The sequence below is a fragment of the Tachysurus fulvidraco genome, chromosome 23, assembly GCF_022655615.1.
Source record: "Tachysurus fulvidraco isolate hzauxx_2018 chromosome 23, HZAU_PFXX_2.0, whole genome shotgun sequence".
Taxonomy (NCBI): Eukaryota; Metazoa; Chordata; class Actinopteri; order Siluriformes; family Bagridae; genus Tachysurus; species Tachysurus fulvidraco.
This window is the reverse complement of record NC_062540.1, coordinates 21,152,237-21,158,179: the sequence shown is the minus strand read 5'-3', so window position 1 is coordinate 21,158,179 and position 5,943 is coordinate 21,152,237. Positions and strand designations below refer to the sequence as shown.

The following is a 5,943-nucleotide window of genomic DNA, read 5'->3' as shown; positions in this document are numbered from 1 at the left end:
CGAACAACGGAAAGCTCCTTAAAGCAGACTGGCGCTTGGTGAAACACCTCCACTTCCTTGATGTTTCTCAGATATTCAGAGACAGAGAGCTCCTTAGGAAGAAAGTGAGGAAGAAGAGGAAGAAGGAGAAGGTGAAAGAGAAGGTGAAAGAGAAGCTCCCACAGCTCGGCAGAAAGGGACCGTAAATCCCGGGGGCGAGTCAGCAGATCTCCGACCTCCACATCCTGCTCACGGGTGTGAGAGCAATCAGATGAATGGAAGCACAAACGTCAACGCATAGCGTGAGCGAGTCGATTCTTTTTCCCCTGAATGATTCTTTTCAGTGTCGAGTCGGGTGTGTGAATCGGTTCAGGAAGCGAAACATCGCCTATTCATCTAAATGAGTCTCATTTCAATTCATGTCTTGTTTTGTAGATACCATAAATATTTTTGTAGCCCATCCATAATTCAGTGTGCACACTGAGACTGAGCTTATATCGTGTCTTAGAGACACTACTTATAATGCAGTATGTCATTGTTTCATAAAGCAGGATAGGCTTCGTTATAAAGTGTTGTGCATTTTAATACACCTAATGTGTACAACTCCTTATAAATGTATTATATCCTTTTGTGAATGTTGCTACCATGCAAATTTCTGTTATTTCTGTAATAATGCATTATAACACCTACATAATGTTGGGTTGTAAATGTTTGTGAGGAACAGTGTAAGTGTATGGATATGTCTGTTAATGTGTGATAACGTGTGTGTGTGTGTGTGTGTGTGTGTGTGTGTGTGTGTGTGTGTGTGTGTGTGTGTGTGTGTGTGTGTGTGTGATTCTACATTATAACACATGTATGATTGTGTGTTATGTACATTATTTATTAAAAAATGCCTAAACATTTATTGGTGTTGTAATAATGTGTGTTTTTGTGTTTTGAACTTTAATGTATTTTTTGTGTAATTCTTAATTAATTACATAAGACTTTACAGATATCACAGATATGTGTTTTAAAATAAATGTGTGTGTGTGTGTGTGTGTGTGTGTGTGTGTGTGTGTGTGTGTGTGTGTGTGTGTGTGTGTGTGTGTGTTGTGTGTGTGTGTGTGTGTGTGTATAGTTTACATTCATTAATTTTCTCATTAAGCTACACTAAGCATCACCTTAATGGAAAAGTGAAAACAGAATTCTAGAAATGTCAGAAATTTATTACGATAATAACAGTGACATAACACAGAAGTATTCACTCTTTGCACCAACACTTGACATTGAGCTCAGATGCCTCCCGTTTCTCGTGATCGTTGCACAGATGTTTCTCCACCTTGATTGGCGTTCACCTGTGGTAAAGTAAATGCATTGGACATGATTGGACACACACACACACACACACACACACACACACACACACACACACACACACACACACACACACACACACCTCTCTGTAGAAGGCATCACAGCTGACATTGCACAAAAGACCTGAAACTGGCTGTCCGACGACGGTCCCCATGCAACCTGACTGAGTTTGAGAGGATTAGCGAAGAATAATGTAGAAAATCCCCCAGTCCAGCTGTGTAAAGCTTGTTGTACCCAAAGAGACTTGAGGCTGTAATTAATTACAAAATGTGTTTCAACATTACTGAATAAAGAATGTGAATATATCTGTACATGCGATATTTCAGTGTTATTCTTGTCATTAATTATACAGACATTTCACTTTGTCAGTACCGAGTGAGAAAAAAAGAAAGAATTTGAACGAAAGTCGTATCAGGCTGCAACATAGTAAAGCAGTCTGAATACTTTCTGAATCCACTTTATATTTAAATAATAAAAACCTCCTGCTGCAGATAACCTCATGACATCTTTACACATTTCCTTTTAACACGTTGGGTTCAGTCTTTCCCCAGTTTGACACTAGGCATAATTTTCACTCACTCACTCACTCACTCACTCACTCACTCACTCACTCACTCACTCAATCACTCACTCACTCACTCACTCACTCACTCACTCACTCACTCACTCACTCACTCAATCACTCACTCACTCACTCACTCACTCACTCACTCACTCACTCACTCACTCACTCACTCACTCAATCACTCACTCACTCACTCACTCACTCACTCACTCACTCACTCACTCACTCACTCACTCACTCACTCAATCACTCACTCACTCACTCACTCACTCACTCACTCACTCACTCACTCACTATCGCTTATCCAAACTACCTCGGGTCACGGGGAGCCTCAGGCGTCATCGGGCATCGAGGCAGGATACACCCTGGACGAAGTACCAACCCATCACAGGGCACACACACACATTCACACACTATGGACAATTTTCCAGAGATGCCAATCAACCTACCATGCATGTCTTTGGACCGGGGGAGGAAACCGGAGTACCCGGAGGAAACCCCCGAGGTACGGGGAGAACATGCAAACTCCACACACACAAGGCGGAGGCGGAAATCGAACCCCAACCCTGGCGGTGTGAGGCGAATGTGCTAACCACAAAGCAACCGTGCCCCCTGGCATAATTTTCCATATTATAAGATCCTAAAATCCATCATTTCTTTAGACCGGTTCTTCTCCGCACACACCGATGTTGAAAGCCTCATGCGTTGGTGATGGTTCCTGCAGCAAGAGTCTGACCTTCTGGACAATCCCCGCTCTCAATGCGACACAGGTACAGCAGTTCCTTAAAGCTAAGAACATTGAAATAATGACATGACCCAGACAGAGTCCAGATCTAAACCCACTACAGTCGCCGAACTATAAAACTAGTGCACGAGATCACACCAGAACAGTGTGAGATACCAGTGAGGTCCTGCAGACGTGCTGAAAGTACTTTGGGCATCTAAACTTCTTCCATGTTTGTTGAAGTGTCTTGGTTATTTTATTAAACAGGTTAGTAGAAAGGTGGTGGAACCCACAGTTAAATTCTGAGCGATAAAGATTTATAATATTTCAGAAAAAGATTGTGTTTATAAATTATTCTCTAATTTTAATCCCCGCTGTACGTATAACGTGTTACGAACCGGTATCAAATATTATTGTTTAACATTTTATTATTCTTACATGTGTGTGTTTTATATGTAATTATGTATTTATGTGTTCAACACACTTTCAGTAGCACACACTAACACACTCTAACGCTGTTTCAGAGAAAGAAATAATAATAATATGTAAAAAATGTGCCACAAAAAAAAAAAAAAAACCTTATGGAAAAATTTCTAGAGAAAATTCCAGGATTTCCACAGAAACGAAACATCTCTCGCATGATTACACTCATTCAAAAGATTCCGTGAACCGAATCAGTGAAGTGAATCATTTTGCTTTCCGCTTTTTTTTTCTTGTTGGCATTTCCAACCAGGTTGCCAGATTGGAGATTATTGTTCGACTCCAGATTTCAAACTAAATTAGTGCTTTTAGATTTGATGAACACTCCTGTGTGAAAGAACGTTTATGAGAACATTCACTCTCCTGTTTGTTAGGTGATGTTTATCTGAAACAGTGACACAGGATGAGATTTCCCTTTTTTTCTGTTAAGGTCTACAGGAACTCGTACTGAAGTGGTCTAAGTGTTAAAGAGAGGATGTGGTGGTGTGATGAATCCAAGTTCCTGGTACAACCCTGAAGTTGATCCTTTCCTGTAACCGACTGTGCTTCATTCCTCTGACACTATAGGAAGTTTCTCATATTTACGATTGATTCTTTTTTTTTTTTTTGTATGTAGTTTACATTTACATTTAATATTAAGTTCACTTGCTCTTATAAACAGTTGTCCCTGTAAAAAAGCCGTTGCTACAGAATCGTAATGTCTGTCTGTGTATAGCATCAGATTTACTGATTTTTTTCACTATTTTATATTAATGCTTGCACAAATTCATTATCTCTAACATCCTGTATGACTTATTTTCAGTCCTCAGGGAAAAAAAGTCCTCAGAGAATTAGGACGCTTTCACACCTAGAGTTCGGTTCATTTGGTCCGGACCAAAAGCAAAAAATGACCCATTGTAGCTTTTTAGCAGTTTTGGTTCCTTTTCAAACCACACCGATCGTTCTGTTCCGCTCCAGTTGAAACGAACCAAAATGCAGTCATGTGATAACATCCACATCACTCATTGGCCACACGTCTTTGAGCGCATTTCCTAAACTGCTGCTCGATCGGTCAGAATAAACGTGCGGGAAATTTCGACGAAACTCCGGAAGTAAACAAAAAGAGGAAAATACAGGAAAATACAGCATACAGTACACCATGGAGAGACGACCGTGCGCCGCAATTATGTTGGTGGTTGTAATCGAAAGTCTTTATTTTCAGAATGAAGTGCGGATGCGGCTTTAAAATATATTTTTAAGCATTACTTTTGCGAAACAGTGACGTGCTCATCTTCCGAAAATATTGCCAACGACCCACTACGGCAGCTGGTTTAGTCCAAAATGCGCAATACTTTTTGCAGCCAGGTCTATTCGATCTCGGACCGTGTTCTCACCACAGACGAACCGTACCAGAGTTCATTTGAAAGCGTACCGAGACCACCTCTTGGAGGAGGTCTCGGTACGCTCGTTTGGTCCGCTTTTGGTGCGCACCAGAGTTCGATTGCTGCTTCTCACCTGCCCAAACGAACCGCACCAAACGTGCAATCGAACTCTGGTACGATTCAACCGAACTAAACAAGGCAGGTGTGAAAGCACCCATACAGAAGAATGAGCACACGGACTGTAGCCCAGGTCTGAATGGGAATTAATGTCTACGTATATAAGTTACAGTATACGAGAGCTAGGTTATGTTTATTTATTTATTTTTATATATCAGAGCTGGGTTACTTTGAAAGTTTAATAGATGTATTTTTGAGGTCAATGCAACATTTCTCTATTTTAAAATCAGTGAAGAGCAATGAGGCGGTCTGGAGCAGCTGTACTGACTACTGAACTGAGTAAGAATAGTAAACTGACTAAATAAACAATTACATAGTTTATATGTAATCTTCTCTAAGTGATAGGTTAGGGGTGTGTGTGTGTGTGTGTGTGTGTGTGTGTGTGTGTGTGTGTGTGTGTGTGTAACTGCACGGAAATGGAAAACATTTAATATGATTTGAAATGGTTAGCCGACTTTTACTCTACACACAGAACATTTCCCTGAAACATGAAGGACGTGTTGGGTCTTGCTTAGAGTTACATTAAAATATTTTCTAAAAAGGATCTTTCAGTGATGCCTCAGGGCCAAAACCACCAACTGTGTCTAATGTAAGGACTGTATGACATGGGGGAGGAAAATCTACGTCTGAGAAACAAAAGCGGGTTAATTATACGTGTTCAAATCAGGAAGGAAGTCAGAAAATCATAAATGTATCACGATTTACACTTTACCTTTGATTGGGTGTGATAAGGGACTGAGGAGAACCGTCAGAGAACCTTTGAGAGAACATTCAGGAAGGATTTTAAGGTACTTGACATGTTGCTGGGAGCGAAATAGGCTGTGCAGTAATTATACTGCTATCATTATGTAAATGGCGCATGATGAACCTGGTGTAATCCCAGTAAACCAAACAGAACCTATAGACATACGGAGCTCTTTACCTTCAGTAGTATCTCGGAGCTCATTACCCTCAGCACAAAGAAGCTCTATAGAAAACCCACTTGACTTGATTTGAGATATGACACATGACCTCATGTGAACATTATTCAACCATAAACGGATACAAGTATGACGTCGTGTTCTATAATTCATGCAGTAAGAATTCTTGGCAAATTATTGCGGAATAGGATGAGTACAATGCTCGATGATGTAAAGTGTAAAACTGTTTCAGCAGATCCTGTGGCAGGTTGAACTTCTTCAGCTGGCGAAGGAAGTACAAACTCTGCTGAGCCTTTTTCACAATGGAGTCAATGTGAATGTCCCTCTTCAGGTCCTGGGAGATTGTGGTTCCCAGGAATCTGAATGACTCCACTGCTGTGACAA

At 40.7% G+C, this 5,943-nt stretch overlaps 1 protein-coding gene across 2 annotated transcripts in view; it reads right to left on the bottom strand.

The window, feature by feature from the left end:
- b4galt5 (UDP-Gal:betaGlcNAc beta 1,4- galactosyltransferase, polypeptide 5) overlaps positions 1-284 on the bottom strand; it is a 33,581-nt gene extending 33,297 nt beyond the window's left edge. For both annotated transcript variants that reach the window (XM_047807468.1, XM_027157153.2), the window contains exon 1: positions 1-284. This exon is cut by the window's left edge and continues 132 nt beyond it. The gene's annotated coding sequence lies outside the window, so the exon portion shown is untranslated.
- Between the last annotated feature and the right edge of the window lie 5,659 nt (positions 285-5,943).